General features: G+C 37.6%; 1 long non-coding RNA gene across 2 annotated transcripts in view; it reads left to right on the forward strand.

Moving 5' to 3' along the window:
- Positions 1-6059: 6059 nt before the first annotated feature.
- Positions 6060-23916, forward strand: part of LOC139078550 (uncharacterized) — a 59899-nt gene continuing 42042 nt past the window's right edge. For both annotated transcript variants that reach the window (XR_011531562.1, XR_011531563.1), the window contains exon 1: positions 6060-6288. This is a non-coding gene — a long non-coding RNA (uncharacterized lncRNA). The remainder of the gene's footprint in view (positions 6289-23916) is intronic.

Here is a 23916-nt window from a genome sequence, read left to right on the forward strand (position 1 = left end):
ATCTTGGTAGATTATCTAAAAATTGAACTTATGGGAAGTGATTTGGGGAAAGCCTGACCATATCCATTATCTTTACGATCAATTTGAAAAGTCAAATAGGGAAATATAAATGTTAATAATATGTTAGATCTGATGAAACAATGTGCTCGCAAATTTTATCCACTAAAATATGTGGTTTAGAGTTCACTATTTTCTTCTAATAGTGTTCTCTTACATATCATGAGTGAGGTAGCAGGTATATGTGGAATTTTATGCTTTATTAATTTTAATTATTATTCTTGTTTGAATTCAAAATACAAATTCTATCAGATATGTTTGTTGAGTGAATAAATGCTTTATATAGTAATGCATTATACTGAATACTTGTTTTGCACACATTTTATCCAAACCCCTTTTAACTGTGTTGTGTACATCTGATGGGCAGTTCTGTATCCTATCGTCTTTTCATCTGCCATAATTTTCTATTTGTTGATTACTTCAGGATCTTGGCAGTATTATATATTTCTGAAATATATTCAGATATTATCTCATCAAATCAAGATGAAAATAAAGCCCACTTGATGTGTTAGTCACAGCCAAGCACATCCAGTCTTTGATATTCAGTGGTATTCAGGCTTTAAAAAAATGCCCTCACAAATTCTAACATTAGTATTTAGCATCAGATAGTTGGCAGAAGAAATGCTAAGTACAGCGTGATCACAATGGATGATAAATAACTGGTGCATTCATCAAATTTAAATCATAATCAAAACAATAAATATATCTATGTGTATAGGGAGTGAGTATTTGCATGAGGAAAAATAATACAAATCAAAATAAATAGCTCTGTTTGCAAAGAAAATTCAGGAACACAAATGCATAGATCTTAGGAAACAAGTGAACTCAATTGCCAATAAATACGATATAAAAAGAAAAAGAAAAAATGAATTTGAAGACTATTCCACCTAAAATTAAACTGCTAAGACACCTCTAGTATTTTATTTTTGTTGTTGTACTAAGGGAATTTGTTTCCTGCTCTCTAACATCTTATAGGAACTGTAAGAAATTTGAGGTAAAAATGATTTTAAAAAATTATGACATTTAGAATGTTAGTGTTATGGTAGCAGTATAAATTGGTACAGTCTTTCTGAAAAGGATTTTGGTAATCTGTATAAAAACTCAAGAATACTTTCATTAGGTGAGTCAGAAATTCTGCTTCTTAGTGTAAGGCTATAATTCAAAAAGAGGCAAAAGAGTTGCACAAAGATGGTCGCCTTAGCATCAGTAAGATACTCAACATCTGCGTTATCTGTGCAGGCTGAGTTGCAGACAATGCAGGTACCCATCCCAGAGACAGCAGATGGGTGAAATGTGCAAGGCCATGCCACAAAATATTATGCAACCATTACAAACAGCAAATTAGAAATATGCTTGGCAATCGTGATTAATCTTGAAAATATAGGGCTTAATGAAAAACGTTACAAATAGATTGAGAAGTAAATAACAATGGCATTTACATAAAGTTCATGAAAATATAAGAATACATGGTAATATATGATAAAATAAAGCCCATTTTATAAGAATACGTAAAGCAAGCAACACTTTAAACACACTAAAAATAAATTATCAATTGGTTGGGGAAGGGCCTGGGAGTGGAGCGTGGGGATAAAAAGTAATAAACAAACAAACAAGGCCAGGCATCGCATGAACAATGATGTTAATGCACATGAACTGGGGACTACGATTAAGTCTCTACACCTGAGATAAAAATAAAATTTTCTGAATGACATGGGAAGAAGGCAGAACGTCAAATGGTTTATGCAGAATGAGAGCAACTACAATAGTCTCCTCTTACTCACAGTTTCACTTTCTGAGGTTTCAGTTACCCTCAGTCAACCATGGTCTGAATATATTTAGTGGGAAATTTCAGAAATAAACAAATCATAAATTGTAGATTGCCTCTATTCTAAGTAGCCTGACGAAATCTCCCGCCCTCCCACTTTGGCCCACCCAGGACGTGAATCACCCCTTGGGATGTGAATCATCCCTTTGTCCGGTGTATCCATGCTGTGTATGCTACCCACCTGTTAGCCGTTTAGTAGCCGCCTCCGTTATCAGATCAAATGTCAGGGTATCACAGTGCTTGTGTTCAAGTAACTCTTATTTTACTTAATAATGGTCCCAGAGTGCAAAAATAGTGATGCTGGCAATTCGGTTAAGCCAAAGAGAAGCCCTAAAGTGCTTCCTTTAAGTGAAAAGGTGAAAGTTCTCGATTTAATAAGGAAAGAAAAAAAATCATGTGCCCAGGTTGCTAAGATCAACCATAACTTTTATTTCAGTATATTGTTATAATTGTTCTATTTTAGTATTAGTTATTGTTCATAATCTCTTACTGTGCCTAATTTACAAATTAAACTTTATCATATGTATGTACGTATAGGAAAATACATAGTCTATATGGGGTTCGTTACTATCTGTGCTTTTAGGCATCCAGTGGGGTCTTGGAAATTATCCCCCCAAAATAAGAGGAGACTACCGTACATGCCAATCTTGAAAGAGGGAAATGCTCTAAACTGTAAACAATAGGAAACAAAAAATTGCAATTCATCTTTATTCACCTTACATATTGACAAATACTTTCACATGCTTGCTCCAAAGACGCCATTCATGGTGCTTATGATTTCATCATCATTTAAGGTGACTGTTTTGGTAGTAGCATATTTGCTGTGGCATGTATTAATTAGAACATAAGTAATGTCTCAGATATGGTCCTGAGGAGACAAATCTTGGCATGACGATTCATCCCTACCTAGATTTCACATCACATAAGAATCTCATGCAGGAAGAGCTGTACCACCATGTAACTTGAAATGAACCCAATTCGTTTAGGAATATAAGTAGATCATTTTAAACTTTGCAACCAATTTTATTTGTCAATGGTTGTGCTCAATCCTAAAAGAGTATAGAACAGAAAACCACATTACCAAACTCAGTTTTCTCTTTCAGTCAATAAAAAAGAGTACCTATGTCTGGAAGCACACAAAAAAATTAGAGGTTAACTTAGTATAGAGAATTTGCTGGACAGTGAATACAATAAGTTTCCAACCCTATTGTGAAGATTTTATGGTAATCACCATGTCAAAAGAGACAGGGGTGGAGTAGGTTGGGGAGTTGGAAGAAAAGTTTATGAACTTCCCAAATTCTTTTACTTATTCTACCTGATCTAGCATTCCCATCTGGTGCCTTGAAACACACTGTGTCCTGCCTCTTCCTTTTCATTGGAGGGGAAGTAACCCCTCACACCTCTCTTCACTTGCTCAGTTATGAACCTTTTCATGTTTTATTTTTCCCCTGATGCTCCCATCTCAGCAAACTGGCTCCCAATTTGTAGGATTCTTTCTAGTATGCACATACTTTAAGGGGGAAATGAACTCTTCTGTGAACCCTCAAATTGGGCCACAAACATTTCAATGGCTGATACTTTAAGTCTGAGAGCTCATAGTCTCAGATGTAAAATGAAAGAAATAAAATCACTGGTTCAATTTTACAAGGGATTCACCTACACGTTGGTCATCATTTATCAGCCAATTACAAATTCATAACTCGAGTATGTGCCTTATCCACACACTAGGGAAATTCCAACACCACGACAGGCACCATGCCAAGTCGATGAGAAAGACATCTCTGTATTTCCTCCTCATCTCCATAACTGTCAGGCAAGGATGGGCTCCAACCTGGAGAGGGTTTCCCATGATGGGGAAGGACCACGGGCCAGGAGGAGATGCCCGCTTTCCACCCTTGCTCCTTACTGCTCTCACGAAAACAAAACCTTCGCCACAGTTACGGGGGAAGTGGTCACCTCTCCAGGAGTGACTGCCATGTCGAATATCATTTTCAGGAATAAAACACCTAAAACAGAACAATGTAAACCTTATTTTTGCCATTCTAAGCATAGACTAAGTAACGTTTCTCCTTTTAAATGTTTAGAAGCAAAGGACAGACACTTTGTAGTTAGTTGAAAGCTTTCTTAACCAATGCACCAAGAGGCAAAATCAGATTCTTGTAAAGTGCTGTGTACCTTTATGCCAGTTCTATTATTTTCACAGTTCGTTTATTCTAACCACCAGACCAAATCCTTTCATGTCAGTCATTGATGTGATAGGAGAAGAGGACAACCGGATGTAGAAAGCAGCCTGGTGGTTGAGAAAGGCATTGAGGCTACAGGAGAGGATTTCATACTTACTACCTGGGGATCCTCGATTTGTCACTTAATCTATGTGCACCCCAGTTTTCTCATCTAAGTACCCTACCTGACAGAATTAGTCACATGTTCTTTCAACAAATATTTATTGACCTCTCCCCCACGTCAGGCACTAAAAACACACAATAAAATTTCACAAGCTAATGAGGAAACTAGATAAACAAAAATAAGATTACAAAGTGAAAAGTGCTATAGAGACGTGAGCACAGAGAGGTCTGTCATTGTTTGAGGATCAAATTAAGTCATTATTAAAAGTCCTTGGTGAATTACAAGGCGTTTAGTGGAAATCCAATTGGCTCTGTCTAGTCTGTCCTTAGCTTCTATTTAAGGGTGACTTTCAGAAGCTATCTTTCTGCCCGGTCACCGGCCCCATGTGGACATGGGTGATTGGGCCAAGGATGAGCCAGTGACCCTAGGAATTTGGAATTGGGACTGTGAAAGATCATCCTCTCTTTGGGCAGCTAGATCTATAAAATCTAAGTCTGAAGATATGATTTAGGAACTTTTTACCCACTGGGAGCATCTGAGAAACTGCGAAAGCAGATCTGAGAAGTAAATGAAGTAGAAACGAAAAGAAATATAAGACAGAGAGAGGCCTCATTCACTCTTCTAGTACCTTCATGAGATCTTGACCTTGGGTTGAATTCTTTCCTGCTTAACTAGCAAGAATTTCTTTCTGTTACTTGCAACCAAGAGGGTCCTTACCAAAAAAAGTTTCATTTTGTTAGCTGTTGCATTGTATAGTGATTACAGAGGAAATACAGAACTTTCTCTCTTTTAAAAGAATATACAACTAAACTGTTTTACACTTCTCAAATTATTTACTGAGACAGCGTTGGTGGGCAGTATACTCACTGGCCACTGTAAATGTCCAGTTCTCTTTGATTTTTGAGGACACTAACGCTTGATTTCTTCTAGATATTTTTTTAAAAAAATGCATCTTATTAAACTGAGCAGCATTCTTGCAAACAGCAATGAATTTATCTTCCAGTTCAGAAGAGGGTGATAGGGTGATCAAAACCATTACACTTATGTTCTACTTAAAAAAGTACCAAGGCTCAAAAAAGAGTTTATCTGAAAGCTGGTACTCAGCATAAATAGCTCCCACGCTCAATATGCAAGCAAACCCTTGTCACCTGTCTTATCTGTCTGTTTCACCTTTCCAAGTTCACAGATAAAATGTGGCTGTCTGCCACAACTTGGTTGGCACTGTTTTCTAAGTAGTGAACTTTGGAGTTAAAAGTGAGAGATCAACTTCTTCAGATGAAAGAAAAAATAACTCAAATATGCATTTAACCTAAAAAGAAAAACTGAGTCCCTAATCAATGCGACAGCTACAATTAGTAAAACTTCATTTTCTCTTAGTTCAGAAAGGAAACAGTGGGACTTCATTGTCTGCTTTGCAGCATGCTGACTTTGCAAAACCTCTCCCATTAGCAATAACTGTGACCATTTGTTGCATTCTTACCACGTGCCAGACCCAGAACTAAGCACTGAATCTTCACCGTCTTTCAAAACTCATACCTCTGTGAGGTAACGTATCATCCTGTTATGGAGGGGCTTGGAGAGAAAAAGTCATTTTTTTCCCATATATTTCCCATGTTTTCTGAGTTTCATAATGAATCATCAATTATTTATCTCCAGCATTTGCTTTTTTACAAAACTCAATTTCTCTTGGGCATTCATCAAACCACCAATTTATGCATCGGTGATTATCAGAGCATTTCCAATCTAGACTTCCAAATAGGTGAGAAGTGGATGTGTCTGGAAGAACACTGTACCCTCAGAAAGATAAGTGAGTTTCCTGCCTCCTTCTTCCCCTATTTAGCTGTGAGACTTCTGTTAAATTACAGCCTCTCTTGGCCTCAGTTTCCTCATCTGTAAAATGATCACGTCAGACTAGGAGACTTCGAAGGCCAGCTCCAGCCTTCAGTAGTCAAAGGAAGAGTGGAAAACGGGGCAGAAGCCTGAGTGGCATGTACAGGAGGTTAACTGCCCAAGAACTTGATTTTGCCGGAGTAGCCAGAGCAATTAGTTCATCAACAAATGTAAGTAACTGTTGTGTGATCGATCACCTGGGTTCTTTTTCAGCCTGGGCCCTGCTAGTTTCTTTTATAAAATTCTCTTTGGCAGCTTTCCAAGCTCAGATGCACTGCTGACTTTTCCAGCAAATTTCTTGGAAAGCTCTGAAGGCGCATTCTGTTCCTGTTGTTTGGGGGTAAACTAGGGCTGAAGACAGCGGGTGTAAGGCTTCCTAAGCATGGGCTGCTGCACCCGCCATCAGACATTCAAGAACTCTCACCCCTTTAGAGAAGAGCCAGGTGAGAAGGGCGTATGTGAGTTGAAGGTTTTTGTACTGACTCTCAAACCTAGAAATGAACATTAGACCTCCTTTGGGAGCTGTTGTAATGTCCTTGTAGCAATGTCCACGTCCTACATGGACCAATTAAATCCAAATCTCTAGGGGTAGATGCATTTTAAAAAGCTCCCCAATGTGACGGGGGGCATTCCGGGTTGAGGACCTTTTTTGGGGAAAAACAACCATCTCGGGAGATCAACAAATACATTCTGCCAATTATAATGAAGCTTGGAAGGCTCTCCCGAGCCCAGAAATCTTGCCAGTCAGTGGGAGGAATCTGGCAGAGGGATCTAATGACAGAGAAGGTTTTAGGGACACTGAGAGTCTCCTAGGAAACAGGAACAGCCTGATCACAGCAGCAGCAGGCCTGGGGAAAGGCTGGGAGAGACATTCTGGGAAGAGAGAGTGAGGAGTCGACCTTGGACCTGTGTGGGGAGAAGTTTGGAGCTGAATTAGGCATTTGAGAACTGGAGCGGGGGATGGAGAGGCCTCTGCAGCCAGAATCGGGCCCCAGGAAGCTGGGAAATTCCAGCGTGAGTGGAAGGAGAGGAACCACATCCGGTGCAAGGAGTTTTAGAGAAGAGGGTAGGATGGAAATTGATCTTGGAAAAAAAGCAGGACGGAAGAGGGAGAAGGGGAAAACTAAACATTTTTCAATTGCTGGTGACCAGCAGAGGTAGGGTCGAACCAGAAGCGGCAAAGAAGCAAGGAGCAGGGAGGGAAAAATCACAGTAGAGAGGCATTGCTTTGCTGTGAGTTTCAGGAAACCAGGAAAATGTGCATGACACTGAACAAGCAAGTGCAGGGGCTGGAGGAAATTTAAAAATCCCGGAAACTTAGGTTCTCTTTTTTAGGTGGGTTTGGAAGATTCCTCTGGAGTCTTGACCAACAGAACAGATTTGTATTTCCACAGCTAGAGCAGTTAACTTCTGAGTATGATAGTCATAGCTTTAGTTTGAGACAATAATCCCATTCTCATCAAGGCAGTTTTGCCCAAGTTGGATAAACACCAGTTTTTCTACCTGTTACTGGGTAAATAATGTGTGGTTTGGGGCTATCTTCCTGTCAAGGTCGGCAACCTATTGCATAATAGATTTGTTTTTTAATTTGGAGTTTTTGGCTCTGTAAATATTTGAGATTTCAAAGTCAGCTTTTAATGAGAATGTCCAAGAACGATCACTGGTAGCCAGTACTTTATCACATAGGGAAGAAAGCAAGTTCCACAGCGAATGCTAAACCTAATATATTCCCTCAAGGGTAGCCCTCAGGCCCTGAGTTACAGTGTCATATTCACAAAATATCATAGATTTCCAAATACCTAAGTTTTAAAAGTCATATGGCCAAAAATCTGACAACAGCTGTAAACCATAGGAATTTTCTGACCCACGGGCAGAAGTTATGCTAATTGGCATTTAATCATGTCTTACTTAGCTAATGAAAAAAAATTTACTCCTAAAGTTGTTCCACGAAGTATCACCTTCTCTGCTATCACTAACATCACACAGGATTAATGTACAGACATTATGTAGCCATATCAAATTCCTTGTGCAAGTACTCATATTATAGATAATTGATAATAATGGCTTGATAATGTGTCATTTGAAAAATTTGCTAGGAGAGGATAATGAGAATTGTGGTGCATTCCCACTGATTGGGGGGGAAATCCATTCTAAAATAATAATTGTGACAGCTAAGGTTTATTATGTGTTTATAAGAAATAGGCATTTTATGGGGCCGGCCCCGGTGGCGCAGCGGTTAAGTAAGCACATTCCACTTCAGTGGCCCTGGGTTTGCTGGTTTGGATCCCGGGTGTGGACACAGCACCGCTTGGCAAGCCATGCTGTGGTAGGCGTCCCACATATAAAGTAGAGGAAGATGGGCACGGATGTTAGCTCAGGGCCAGTCTTCCTCAGAAAAAAGAGGAGAATTGGCAGCAGATGTTAGCTCAGGGCTAATCTTCCTCAAAAAAAAAAAAAAGAAAGAAAGAAATAGGCATTTTAAAGTATTTTATGTATTATTTCAGTTATTTCTCAGAGCCAACCTCTGAAGGAGCTGCTATTTTTTTCTCTGTTTGACATATGATGAATTCTGAGGCAAGAATTTACTTAAAGAAGTTACAAAATTTGCTCAGGCTAACAATGTGTAAGTGGTGGGAAAAAAGGTTTGAACCCAAGTGGTATAACTCTAGCATCTGTGCCCTAAGCCTCTGATTATGGCACCTTCTACTGGAGAGTTCTTCAGCTGGAACCTGAAGCTTCTACTGCTAACAATAGCCATCCTTACTCCTGATGTGACTTCATAATACAAGACATGACCATTCAAGATACATGGGGCTACCCCTCTAAATTGAGTTGAGTTCCACCCATGCACTAAGGGCCCCAGGGATGGTGTATTAGTTTCCTAGGGATGCTTTTGTGTGTGTGAGTGTGAGGAAGATTGGCCCTGAGTGAACATCTGTTGCCAATCTTCCTCTTTTTGCTTGAGGAAGATTGTCACTGAGCTAACATCTGTGCCAATCTTCCTCTGTTTAATGTGGGATGCTGCCATGGCATGGCTTGGCGAGTGGTGCTAGGTCTGTGCCTGGGATCCAAAAGTGAGAATCCTGGGTCACCAAAGTGGAGAGCACAAACTTACTTAATCACTATGCCACTGGGCTGGTCCCCCTAGGGATGCTTTAACAAATTACCACAAAGCTGGTGGCTTACAACAACTGATATTTATTGACACAGTCTGGAGGCCAGAAGTCTGAAATTCAGGTGTTAGCAGGGCCCTGCTCCTTGTAAAGTCTGTAAGGGGGAATTTTACTTGGTGTTCCTTGGCTTGTGGCTGCTTAACTCCAATCTCTGCCTCAGCCTTCACATGGCTTCTCCTCTCCTCCCTATCTCTCCTCTGTCTGTCTCTTATATGGACACTTGTCATTGGATTTAGGGCTCACTCAGATAATCCAGAATAATCTCGTCTTCAGATCCTTAACTTAATTACATTTGCAAAGATCCTTTTTCCAAATAAGATCACTTTCACAGTGTCTGGGATGTGGACATATCTTTTTGGAGGCCACCATTCAACCACTACAGATAGGATGTCACAGTCGCTACCATTGCCCTGTGGTAGAGGAATTGAAGTCAGGTCATTCTGATCATTGTAGATTTTTCTTTTTCTTTTTCCTGTGGGAAGCAGTTTAGTAGGATCTCTGAAATCATTTTCCTGGGTTTAAATACTCAAATACGAGGTCTCGTATTTCATGGATTTGAGCATGTTGATAAATCTCTCTCTATCTCAGTAGTCCTTGTCAGTAAAATGACGTCTTTTAGCAGTATCTACCTCAGAGGTTAGTTAAAAGAATAAAAATTATTTAATATCTGTAAAACACAATATCTGGCACATCATAATCATTCAAAAAATAGTAGCTTCTGTCCATAGAAAAGCAATGCTATAGCCTTAAGGATTAAGGGAGGGAGCTTTATGGAGAAGGAGATATTTGAAATAAATTTTAAAGCATAAATAGGAGCTTTCCAGATGGAGTAAGGAATGAAGAGATGCTAAGCAGAGAAGAGCATATGAAAAGGTAGAGAAGCTTAAAAGAACTTGGCGTGGTTAAGAAATAAAGTAAAATATAAGATGGTAGAAGGTGAGCCTGGAAAAATCTTAAGCCAGAACCTCAAAACGACTCCTGAATCCTCAGTCTCTCTCATATCCCACAGCTAGTGGCTTGGTCTTATGGATTCAGCCACTTGCATGTTTCTCACTGTCCTGGCGTCTTTATTCCTAATTGCCATTACCTAGATCCGGTCCCCATTAAATCTTTCCTGGGCTATTGTAATGGCTTTCTCTGCGAGTTAAGACTGTATTCAGCAGCCAGAAAGAACAACAACAAAATTAAAGTGGCTTAAATAAATAGAGTTTATACTCTTACACAACAAAATTTCTAAAGGTAAGTGGCTGCTTCCATTGTCACGGCAGTTCTTGACAGTTCAGGTGATATCTCTACCATCCTTTGGGCCATTTCCTTTGGTCGCTATATGGCTGCTACATCTCTAGCCATCATATCCATATTCAAAACAATAAGAAGAGAGGAAAGACCATGTCAGGCACTTCTGTACCAGTCTATCATTCAAGAAACCATAGTTTCCCAGAAACCACCAGCAGACATCTGCTTAAGTCTCATTACCGTCGGAGAAGATAAGAAAGTAAATATTTGGCTTGCCATACAGTTATTGCAAAGAAAAGAAGGCTTAATTAGTAAGAAAGGAGGGTAGGCTAGATATTGGGAGTACAGTTAACATCGTCTGCCACACCTCACATCTAGTGATCTTGGCTCCAGTCTCTCCCCAAGTCATGCCCCCCTCCGAGGGGCTAATCAGGTTTCAAATAGATAAATATGACCATATTATTTCATTACTTCCAGCCGATATGCAGAGTGCGTTGCATGTCATTCAGTACCATCTGTTACTGACTCTTATCTGCCTTTCCAGTGCCGTCTTTTGCTATTTACTTCCTTATATTTTGTATTTTATCTGCTTTGATTCTCTCTCCTTCCTCTTAGTCACTGTGCACCTGCAATTTTGTCTGGATGATAGGAGATACTCAATACACATGCGGGGTGTGAATGAATGAATTCCTCACACACCCCAAGTTTTACTTGGCCTCTATACTTTAGCTTGTGCTGTTCCCTTTGCCTGGAATGTCCTTACACTCCATATTGTAGACCCAACAAACACCACTTTAATCTTCAGGATATACTTGATTCTATGAAACCTGATCTTGCTTGCTCTCTTTTTCCTTTCTTGGCTGTTGGAGTGGACACCATGATGTCTCAGCCACGTCTGCTCTTCAGGGTCAATGCACACATCTCGACAGTCATTGGGAATATCTTTTGCTGATAGCTCTCAACTGCATCCTCCCTAGACAATTTTGCCCTTGGTTTCAGGAAATCCCCTAGCTCAGGACTTCCCTCTCTTCCAGGGGTGGCCTGCAGCTAGTGATTGGCAGATGCAGAGAAACAAAGGCCCTGCTGCTTTGACTCAGTTTGGGACAGCTGTGAAGGCTCATTCTAGCCCCATCGTTCCCGAGAGGATCCGCTCAGACTTTGGTTGCAACTGCGTCTGCATTGTAGATCACGTTCCCCTCCTGCCCAAACCTGCTTTCCTCACTTCCTCGCAAATGTAGCTTCTGATAATTCTCCTTAATAAAACTTCTATGTAGAAATTTCATTCAGAATCTGTTTCCAGGGAACCCAATTAAAAACAGCTATGTCGGCATGTACGAAAAATTGCGTTTGATCTTTTGGCCAATGCTGGCCATGTAGGGATGTTTAGCATGTTTATAAACAGACTCTGTCCTGCAGTCAGCTCTGCTATGAGTCTGGACTCCTATCATACCAGAAGGATTATTCATCTTGCATTCAAAGTTTAAAATAGGAAGAAAGATTTTGTAGAAAAAGCGCTATTAGGAAGCCTTGCCACCTCCTCCCCTAAAACTAGAACCTTTATTTAATGCTCCTCCTTTTGTCTTGCCAAAACAACAGTCATGAAAGCCACAGTTTTATAAACACAAGTGTCTGTATTGGTACAGAATATTTACATTAATGTTTAACATTACCACTCCATCTGATCATACTCACATACACCCAAGCCCACCCCACAGCCACCACACACATAAATACCTTCCCACATACACACACAGGAGTGTTCTTGACAGTGAGTAGGAGGTATCCAAGAAGACTCAAATATAGGCCGCCTACATTGGCTCCTTCTCAGATAAGCAGCTTAAATCTCTTTGCTATGTATGCATACAGAATAAAGCCAATTTGCTCCCCATTTTGACAATGAAATACGGTTTTGTACAAGAGGTACCATATGTAGATGACGTACAGCAGATGTCAGTTGCCTATGTTTCTTTGCCCCTGCCAAGATCCAACCGTCTCCTTACTGTTAAGAAGCAGCACGGGGAACAATGAAAGATTAACTTCATAGTAACCATTTGGGGGCTACCAGATATAGGAAAAAGAGGCAGTAAAACACAAGCTTTATAGTTCTCTTTTGATGCTTAGCTAGACTCCTTGGAATGATATCATCTTGGAGAGATGTCATAGGACATCAGTCATGCAGACATCCTCTGGAAAGTATTCCGATCTAGCTATCTAAGCCTAAGATCGGGAGCTATGGAGTCTATGAATCATTTTATTGGCCTGCCATCCTGTTAGTGCCCGAGGTGTCTGAATTGAGCAAGTATTTACAGAATGTAGTTAAGTTACTGTGACTCTTACCAAGGACCTTCGCAGACAGTTGTGGCTCACAAAGGCAGTTATGGTTGGTGCCTGGGCTAGACAACAGAGTGGCAACAGCACAAAAGGACCACAAAGCCTTAGGAGAACCCTACTTTGTTCATTGAAACCCAATAATTATTCAATAATATATCACAGAAAGATAGAAGTGGACTCATATATTACATATAACAAGTATTTGTGTATAAATGTTGGAAAAGGAATAAAAGCAGTTAATAATGCTTTTCTACACAGCAGCTTACAATTATTTACTACAGCACTATGCTTCTATCCTTGGACCCAGATGGCCAATTTCTTGGAATTTATCTTAAAGAGATAATCAGCCAAGGGAATTAAAATGTATGCATAAAGATGCAAATTGTAGCTTTATAACAATGAAAATTTTGCAATTACTTATTTTTTTCAGTGTAACATTTTATATAAGGAATACTTTGCATCTATTAAAAAGCATAGTAGTAACTCAATATTTATAAGCGTGGAAGACGTCTATGCCATATTGTTGAGTAAAAAAGTAGACACCACACCGCATGATTAAGACGAAATCATCCATATAAAATTATGCATCCAAAACCAAACATTCGCACACATATATATAATCGTATAGAGCTGATAGCTGGAAGCATGTTCTTATCTGGTCACAAAAGGATTGGCAAAGATGTTCACTTTCTTCTTCATATTTAATAAAAAAATAAAAAATATCTAAATCTACTTTTGATTTTTAAATCATGTTTTTATGAGTGAAAGTTTTTTTCTCAGTATGCCCATTTCTATACTTACTATACTTAGTTATTTTTACCTGTTATAATATCACTTTTGTTGCTATGATTGGTAACGATACAACCATTAGCATTATCTGACAATATGAAGTTAGGGGGTTACAAATCTCCCCAGGAAATGGGACTGGCACACGTAAAACAGACTCTCTGACATGAGCAGCTGCTGTAACAGCGATGACAGTATATCCCTGCCCTCAAGGGCTTACAGACTGGTGGGGAAAACACAATGCAACCAATGAGCTTGTCTGATCATGCACAGGTCATAGACACGCTGGATTCAAGAAGAAACAGGAGATTCCCAAGCCAAAGGATGTAGGAGAGGAAATACAGCATGGTCCTAACTGAGTGACTTAGGGTAACTCACTTGTTTTCTCTTAACCTCCATTTTTTTTTCTCATTTGCAGTTTGCTGTGGTGACTAGAAAAATATATGTCAAATGCCTGACTTATGACAGGCTTTCAATTGTGTGATAGTTGTGATTACTGTTATTAATATTGTTGCTGTTGCTGCTGTAATATCAAGATATGTAATATTGAAAATCATATGTTGAATTTTATCAATGTAGCCATTCAAAAAAGATAATTCACGGAGGGGGAAGGGCGGGTGTTCTTATGCCACAACACAAAAAATTGCTTTCTTTTCTTAAAAATATGAAGTACTACCAAATTTATTTACTCATAATGATTCAACTTGAAAAAGCTTTTTTTCTATATCTAACTTAGATATGATAAAACATAAATTTTAATTTAACAGCACCTGCTTAAGTCCTAGAAAATCCAATTTGCTGTTGCAGAAATCACACAATTTTGCCTCAGATAGACAACACCTGATCTGTGGCGTATTCTACACCGTAATAAACTTTTGATTCAGTCTCAATTTCTACAAAGCACAAGCATTTCCCTTCAAATACTTATAATATGTTTCATTCAGATAAATTTTATATTACTAGTGTGAAAAATTACTAATAAAAATCGCACACGTTGGAAGCAAAGGTAACTTTAATGAATTTCTCTTTAATTTCTCATGCATGGGTGTTCAGGCTTGACAAATAATTCATAATCACATGTATTGGTTTTTGATGCAGTTTTGAGCTTAATATATTCTACATCTAATACATGGTACCATGGCAAAAAGTAAAATCAATCAGCTGGTAAGTTTTTATCATCACGGCAATATTCGACACGTAAGATGAACTTTAGAATCAAATATTCAGAATTCCAGGATACCAGTTTTAAAATATAGTAATCTCTCAGGCAGTTTAGAAATGGGACTTTCTAGTTAATTTAGTACTTCAATTAACTGTTTATGTGCATATGGATTAATTATTTTAAAATAAGATGCATTTCATACTAAAACTATACCGCACATAGTGTTTTCCTGTATGAGACCTGGGTTGCTCTAAAAAGCCTTGAGTCAGGGCCAGCCCAGTGGCACAGCAGTTAAGTTCTCACATTCCGCTTTGGCAGCCCAGGGTTCGCCAGTTCAGATCCCGGGTGCTGACCTCCATACCGCTTGTCAAACCATGCTGTGGTAGGCGTCCCAAATATAACATAGAGGAAGATGGGCCTGGATGTTAGCTCAGGGCCAGTCTTCCTCAGCAAAAAGAGCAAGATCAGCAGCAGATGTTAGCTCAGGGCTAATCTTCCTCAAAAAATAAATAAAAAAGTTAAAAAAATAAAAAGTCTTGAGTCAATCAATGTAATATATCTCATTAACAGAGTGAAGAGATAAAAACCAAGATCTCAATTGATGCATATTTGACAATATTCATCACCCTTTCATGATAAAAATAATCAACAAACCAGGACTAGGGAAAAACTACCTCAACATAATAAAAGTCATATGTGAAAAACCCATAGTTAACATCTTACTCAATGGTGGAAGACCAAAAGCATCTCCTCTAAGATCAAGAACAGGACAAGGATTCCCATTTTTACAATTTCTATTCAACATGGTACTGAAAGTCCTAGTCAGAGAAATTGTACAAGAAAAAGAAATAAAGAGGCATCCAAATTGGAAAAGAAGAAATAAAATTATCTGTATTCACAGACAACATGATCTTATATTTAGGAAACCTTAACAATTCTTTCAAAAAACCTGTTAGATCTAATCAAAAAATTCAGGAAAGTTTGAGGATACAAAATCAACACACAAAAATCAGTTGTGTTTCTATACATTAACAATGAACAATTTGAAAGAAAATTAAGAAAACAACTCCATTTATAATAGCAGCAAAAAAGAATAAAATACTTAGAATAAACTTAACCAAGGAAATGAAAAACATGCACACTGAAAACTATAAAACATTGCTGAAAGAAATTAAATTAAATATAAATAAGTGGAAAGATATTCTGTGTGGATAAAAATTGGATCAAAATTCCGATGTTTTGGTTTTTTTTGCATAAAAAGAAAAATACATCCTAAAATTCGTATGAAATCTCAAGGGATCCTGAATAGCCAAAACAATCTTGGAAAAGAAGAACAAAATTGGAGGTTTCACACTTTCTGACTTCAAAACTTACTACAAAGTTACAGTAATCAAAACAGTGTGGTACTGGCATAAAGACAGATGCATAGACCAATAGACAAAATAGAGAACCAGAAACAAACCCTCACATATATGTCAAATTATTTTCTACAAGGATACCAAGACATTTAGTGAGAAAAGGACAGTCCTTTCAGCACACAGTGTTGTGAAAACTAAATATCTACCTGCAAAAGAATGAAGTTGGGCCCTTACCTCATATCATATACAAAATTAACTCAAAACAAATCAAAGATCTAAACATGAGTTAAAACTATAAAACTTTAGGAAGAAAACATAGGGGAAAAGATTGGTGACATTAGATTTGGCAATGATTTTTTTGGTATGATGCCAAAAGCACAAAGAACAATAATAACAACAAAATAGATCACTTGGACTTCATCAAAATTAAAAACTTCTGTGCAAAAAAGAATACTATCAACAGAATAAAAAGGCTACCTACAGAATTTGGGAAAATATTTGCAAATCATTTATCTGACATGGGATTAAGATCCAGAATACATAAAGAACTCCTACAACTCAACAACAACAAGCCAAGAGAAAAAGATAGACAAAAGACTTGAGTAGACGTTTCTCCAAAGAAGACATCAAAATGGTCAAGAAACATATGAAAGATGCTCCACATCACGCTTCATCAGAGAAATGCAAGTCAAAACAACAATGAGATATCACTTCACATCCATTAGGATGTGGGTGTGACTACTAGAGTTGTAAAATTCATAGAAATAAAAAGTAGAATGGTGGTTGCCAGGGCCTAGAGTCAGGGGAGAATGGGGAGTTATTGTTGAAGGGGTGCAGTTGCAATCCTACCCTTGATGTCTCCTCTTAGTAGTTTTCCATCCACTGACCCCCTCAATTTGCTCAATGCCTATAAATCCCCTGCTGTTCTTACTGTTTTGAGAGTTGAGCCCAATCTCTCTCCCCTTTTATGATAGTCTCGACACCTATTGCAATAGTCCTGAAGAAAGTCTTCCTTACTAGTTTAACAAGTGCCAGAATAATTTTTCTGTAAGATGGTCCAAATTCACTTCTGGGTATACACCCCAAATAATCAAAAATAGGGATTCGAACAGATATTTGTATACTCATGTTCATAGCAGCATTATTCACTATAACCAAAAGGTGGAAGCAATCCAAATGTCCATTGGTAGATGAACAGATAACCAAGATATGGTACATGTGTACAATGGAATATGATTCAGCCTTAAAAAGGAAGGAAATTCTGGTGTAAGCTACAACATGAATAAATCTTCAAGATACTATGCTAAGGAAAATAAACCACTCACAAAAAGACAAATACTGTATGCTGGCACTTATATGAGGTACCTAGAATAGTCAAATTCATAGAGACAAAAAGTAGAATGGTGGTTGCCAGGGGCTGGGGGAAGGGAAGAATAGGGAGTTATTGTTGAATGGGTATAATTTCAGTTTGGGAAAATGAAAAGTTCTGGAGAAGGGTGGTGATGATGGTTGCACAACAATGTGAATTTACTTAACACCACTGAACTATAAACTTAAAAATGGTTAAAATGGCAAATTTTACGCTATATATATTTTTGCCACAGCAGAAAAAGAAATATGACTGAAATTTTCAAGTGAAAAACTGTAATTCTCAACATATTGGTCTTCTTTTTCAATTCACGGTATCATAACACAGTTCCCACTTATTTATTGTGTTTTTCATTCAGCTGATACCGTGGTATAACTGAAAAATTAAACGTGGTCAAAATTTTCTTCCTAGCATCTTCTCTTGGCAATTAAAAAAAATTTTTTTTTGGTTTAATGGTTTATTCATGTATCACTGCTAACCATTCCAGAGCTGAGTAAACCAGGAATCTTTTTTTTATCCTTTATTTCAAAATTGCAGTGTTTGGATATTTGAAATTTTCTTAAATAAATATAAAAGCCACTCTTTCTTCTAAAAAATAATTTTAAAGAGTACTTGACCCCCAAGAGTAGTTACTATGACTATATTAATAGGTCTGGATTTGACTTGAGAACACAGTGAATCCATTTAGAGAGCTGGGAAAACTCGAGACGACATCTAGTTCACCTGTTCTAAGAAGGACTCACCCATTCCAGGAAGATGGCCCTTTATTATTTTGTTCACTTTTCTAAGACTCTCATTCAAAAAAGTCTATTTTATTTCTTAATAATTCTATTCCCGGTTCAAATCGGCTGTGGTTGACAATACACTCTTTACGAACTTCATTCCCTTTATTCTTCCTACTTAGGAAATAACGCAGTCTGTTCCTATAATGCATGTTGCTGTAAAAGAAATGTGCTCATATTTGTTAGGGGAATCATGCCATCTTAAAGAGGGAGTCAGGCTTATTGAATTTGTGATTTCTCCCAGCATATTATTATTTTAAAGTAAGCATGGGCAAATTTTCTGTCAATCAAAGAGAATCATTATCAATACATGAAGACCTGAGGGTAGGGGGAAGCTCAATCCTGAAAAGCCTTCCTTGACGGTTGGTTTAGTGGCTATACTTTCCACACGTTTAGCTATTTGGTAAAACTAAAAGTGCCGGTGAAGAGTCTCCAAAAACATTTACTCTTATGGTTTACAAACTAAAAAGCGGTTGATTCAGCAGTCTAGACCCTAGGTCAAATTTTTTTTTTTTAATTTTGATGAAACGGGTCTCTTTTAAAAATCAAGATCCTCTTCGATCCAATTCCCCGAGGAGAAATCCTGAGCTAAAAGCCTGAAGAGAGTGGAATTGCCAATGGATATCCAACCGTGTGGAAATTTTATTAGGATTTCAATGATTTCTGTTTGTGCTCCGGTTACAAACGAGAATACATTTTGAGTGGGCTACTTCTAACCACGTTTTTCCAATAAGCCCTGTTGCTGTACCTTTTTGCAGAAATCTAGGCATTTCTGGAATACATATATTGTGTAATAACAGAAACGTCGAGTACCTACCATTTTTTGAGGATTATTCGAAGCTTTACACAAATTTTCTCATTTAATCCTTAATCAGAGCTTTTGAGTTCAGTATAATTATGTGCATTTTTGAGGACACTTAACTGTGGTTCAACGGTATTCTTTGCAAGAACAGGACAAAGAACTTCCACGTATCTTTCGGTCTCCCCAGATGCAAACATTTACCAACTCAGCTTTACCCTCCTCTTTCTCTCCGCTTTTACAAGTAAGTTGCAGACGTGATGCCCCTTTACCTCTACATGTTTCAGAGTGTATTTCCTAAAAAGAAAGACACTCTCTTACATAACTATAGTAAAATTAAAATCAAGAAATTAACCTTATAGGATAATATTATTTTATCCAGATCACCTGATAATGCTCTTTATAGCAGAAGAAAAACACATTGCATTTATTGCATTTAGGTGTCACGTTGCTATAAGCTCCTTGAACCTAGAATTGTTTCAGAATTCTCCGTTGTCTTTTGTGACTTCACACTTTAGAATCATGCAGTCTAGGTCTTTGTTAGAGTGTTGTTAAGCATGAGTTCATCTGATGTTCCTATGACTGTGTTCAAGTTATGCATTTTTGCCTGAAAGGTCCGACGGTAGTTTACATCTCTATCAAAGTTATACGGCTAATGAAAGTTGGGACCGGCGTTTGAACTTGAACAAGAATCCAAAGCCTTGATTCTCAACCTCCACTCATAACATCATGAATAATTATAGAATTTCTCATGCAACATCTTTAACAAACGTTAATAATTTCTATAAATATCGCTGAAGATCTACTCTAGCTCTGCCACATAATAGAACGTGAGGGAAGGGAGAGTAAACGGTATTTTAGTGTAGATCTATTATAGGAAGTACATGTTTATTACCTATTAGGTGGGAAATGCAATTCAAAAATTGATTAATAGACAACATTATCAAAGTCTATTTTGTATGTCGTGGACTATCAGTTTCATGATTCCTTATTTTTCTTGCTTATTTGGCTCCTGTCTTGTTTTCTTCCCCTAAAAATTCATTACACAATATGACAGTATCAGTTTGATTCTATAGTTTGTCAATTTACACTAGGCACCTTCTAAAGAATGTAATATAAACCTTAAAATCAAACTCCTCTGCATTCCAGAATTTCAACTCCTAAAATCTTCGCACACAGTTGATGACTTCATTGTATTATCCTGCTCTTCTAATTATTTCAAAATCCAACAAGTTAGCACAGTAGATTAAAAGTAGTAGAATGAGCCAATACTAGTTTAAAAACTTCCTTATTATCAAAACTCTATACATCCTGGGCTAATTTATCTAATGTCACTATTATGCTGTAAATTGAAACTTAAGCAATAATCAATTAATATTGTGAATTATCAGGGCTGGCCCAGTGGCATAGTGGTTAATTTCACACACTCTGCTTTGGTGGCCTGGAGTGTTTGAGATTTCGGATCCCAGGCATAGACCTACACACTGCTCATCAAGCCATGCTGTGGCTGTCACCCACATACAAAATGGAGGAAGATTGCCACAGATGTTAGCTCAGGGACAATCTTCCTAAAGCAAAAAGAGGAGGATTGGCAACAGATATTAGCTTGGGGCTGATCTTCCTCATCAAAAAAAAAGAAATTGTGAATTATCATTGATGTTTTGGCCATGAGTAACTTTAAATGTAAACATAAGTCTTACAAATACAAACTTAAATTTATCCTAGATATCCTTTATTTTAAAATTTCGGTTTGTATACTCTTTAAAAAATCATAATTGACTTGATTTTGACTAGGAAAAGTAAAAAGTCCCTGAACATAAACATAACTTCTCGATATAAATTGGTATTGCATCTAGAAGAATAAACAAATAATAAAAGGATTTAATTATATTAACTTAGTATCAGAATTGTACCATATCTCAGATATCACCATACAGTTTCAGGACCAAAGTCCTAGAAAATTTATGACCTATTTTTAGAGGCAGTAAGAATTGATATACAATGACACATGACTATTTTATTTAACCCAGTGCTTTCAAAGATGTGGGTTTAGCTCATTACTAGGTCAGGATGAGTGTTTTTAAAAAATGAGATAAAATAGAATAGAAGATATCTCATGGTTTCATGTAGTAATGTAAATATTAATACGTGAAACTTATTTTGGTATGCATGCATGTATATATGTGTGTGCGCATCTCTTTTTCTTTTGTGTACCATATGGAAAGAGAAAATAGTTAGTTTTCTGTGACGCAAAGAACCCCTGAAAGATGCTGGCTTAATTAGTATTCAATTCAAGCTTATTATTTGCTGTTATTTCCTATAAGTAACAAATGATGTATTTTGTTCTTCAATAATTTTCTTGCCTCACGCCCATACTAGATATTTCTAGGGCCTTTTTCACAGCCTCCACTCACCCTCCTTTGGCAATACACATAGATAAACTCTCCACCCAGGTATAGTACCTCCCCCTCCACTCCCGGATTCTCATTAAAGCAGTTTCAGCCAGCGTGCCAGGTAATTACTTAACTTAGTGTTAGAGTTCTTCTTCCTTCAGTTGATAATGATCGTAAGTCCTTTCCTACCTCATGAAATTTGCCAGAACAAAATGTCGATTTGTCTAATTTGCTCACCATTATATATCGCATTTCCACCCCATACTGTGGCTCTATAAGTATTTGTTCAATAAATAAATGAATGAGTACAGATCTACTGACAAGAGTGATTGTATCTTCCCACACGGGATGGCCTTCCTTGTTCTCCTTGCCTCAGGCCTCTTGCTTTCCAATATGGACTTATTTATTTAATATTAACAAATATTTATCAAATATCCACCATTGTTTTAAGAGTTAGGGATACAGCAGTGAACAAAAGTGACAGAGTATCTACCCTCATGGAATTTGTAGCCAGTGAAGGATACAGCAAATAAACACATATATAATCATATAATGTCAGATAATAATAAATTATATGAAAAAAAGCAGAGTAAGAGAATAGGAAATGATAGAATGGAGAGATACAACTTTTTCTTAATAATTATAGTTCTTTTGACATTTAAATTCACATGCAAAACAAAGGAAATTCATTGCATATAGTTTCCCAAATGAAACTTCCTGAAACATTTCACGTTATGCCACTTCTCTCTGTTCAAACACATTCAACAATTGTTCATCTATAAAGCAAGCTCAATAGAATTTCTGATGAAATGAAATTCCAATTCTATTTCTGCTGGAGATAACATCCAAAGTAGTCAGCTCAGGGTTGCTCAATCTGGCCACAAGTATTCCTTCTTGCCTTTAGTCCGTAAACACAAAGCTCTAGTAATATTGGTTAAATTCCTGGTCTTGTGCTTTTCTACCTGATTGACCTACTATCAGTCTACACCTGTCTGAAGCACCCCCTACCCTTCAGGTCCCAGTGCAAAAGCCCCTCTCCTTTCCTCCTGCTCTGGGTCATTCAGTATGACACAGAATCTACTATCTTGTAATTAACTGTCTCCTTGTGGTTATATTTGATCTTCCCAGGTGGATGGCACACTTTTGAAAGACGACAGTCTTGTATTACTTTGCCCTTTTCTTAGTACCTTACAAAATGGTTGGCATACAAATATGCATTTGTTAAATAAGTATTGACTAACCAACTGCATGAGTTGACCACAGTTGGCCTCTGTGGCTCCTTCTGGGCACATACTCACATCACCTGCCCTTTTCTCTTGGTGACATTAAGCCTACACCTGAGACAGAATCATCGCTTGAATTGTCCACTTGACTAGGTCTTTCATTTTCCCCTTCAAAGCTGTCTGTCACTGTGATCCAGAGATCTTACATCATTCTCTGGCACCAACGAAAGCTTTGCTTTGTCAGGATGTTACTTTCTACACTCGCCACAAGGGGGAGCAGCAGTTCTTTTTCCGGAGCCAGAATGACTGCAGCTTCTTGCTCCCACGGGTGCTACCCCAATATTCACTCTACCCCCTAATTGTTCCCATGAATTTTTCTATTTTTGTGTTTTCTCCTGCATGTATTTCCCACATCTTTGCTTCCTTCTTCACCTTAAAAAGAAAATTTTATTTTAGTTTCCCTGATTCAAATGCTGTAGCCACTCACAACTTCTACTCAGGTTCCTAATTCCCTATTTTCAAATAACTGGATATTTAAAATGGCACTAGTACTTTTGGAAAATGCTTATTGTTGGAAACAACAATTCAAAGGGAAACCAGAAGTTATCTTTCAATCAGTATCTGACATGGACAGCAGGTAACATATTTTTTTGTCCCTCGATTTAACTAGAGTGTTGAGTGTGGATAGGTATTTAATACTTGTCACATAGAAAAGTTCTTAGCTAAAACTGGGTGTTCCAATACTGTACACATATACAATTCTAAAGCTACAAGAATATTAGGAATAATCTGAACCAAAATCTTCCAGTTTACAAATAAGGACATTAAATCACAGAGGTCCAATGACAAGTTCAAGGGCTCATTCAGGTCCAGCGCTCTTCTATGAAGCTCCATTGTCTCTCTTATAATGACAAGGTAAAACCTGGCGTATAGTTTAAACAAAGAGATAAAATAGGTCTTTCACAAGTCTGACAATATTATGCTAAAGATCATTGTAAAAATGTTGCTTTGGGTTTAAATACTATAAACTACCTTACATCCACACTTAGTACTAAAGTGTTGCCTTGCAGTTAAAATTACTCAAGTAGATCTATCTGCCAATTTGGAGGGTCAGATTGAATGAAGAAAGCAAGTTAAATAATAATAACAACAATAGATATAATAAAAATAAAACCGTGTAATGATT

This window comes from Equus przewalskii, chromosome 22, assembly GCF_037783145.1.
Source record: "Equus przewalskii isolate Varuska chromosome 22, EquPr2, whole genome shotgun sequence".
Taxonomy (NCBI): domain Eukaryota; kingdom Metazoa; phylum Chordata; class Mammalia; order Perissodactyla; family Equidae; genus Equus; species Equus przewalskii.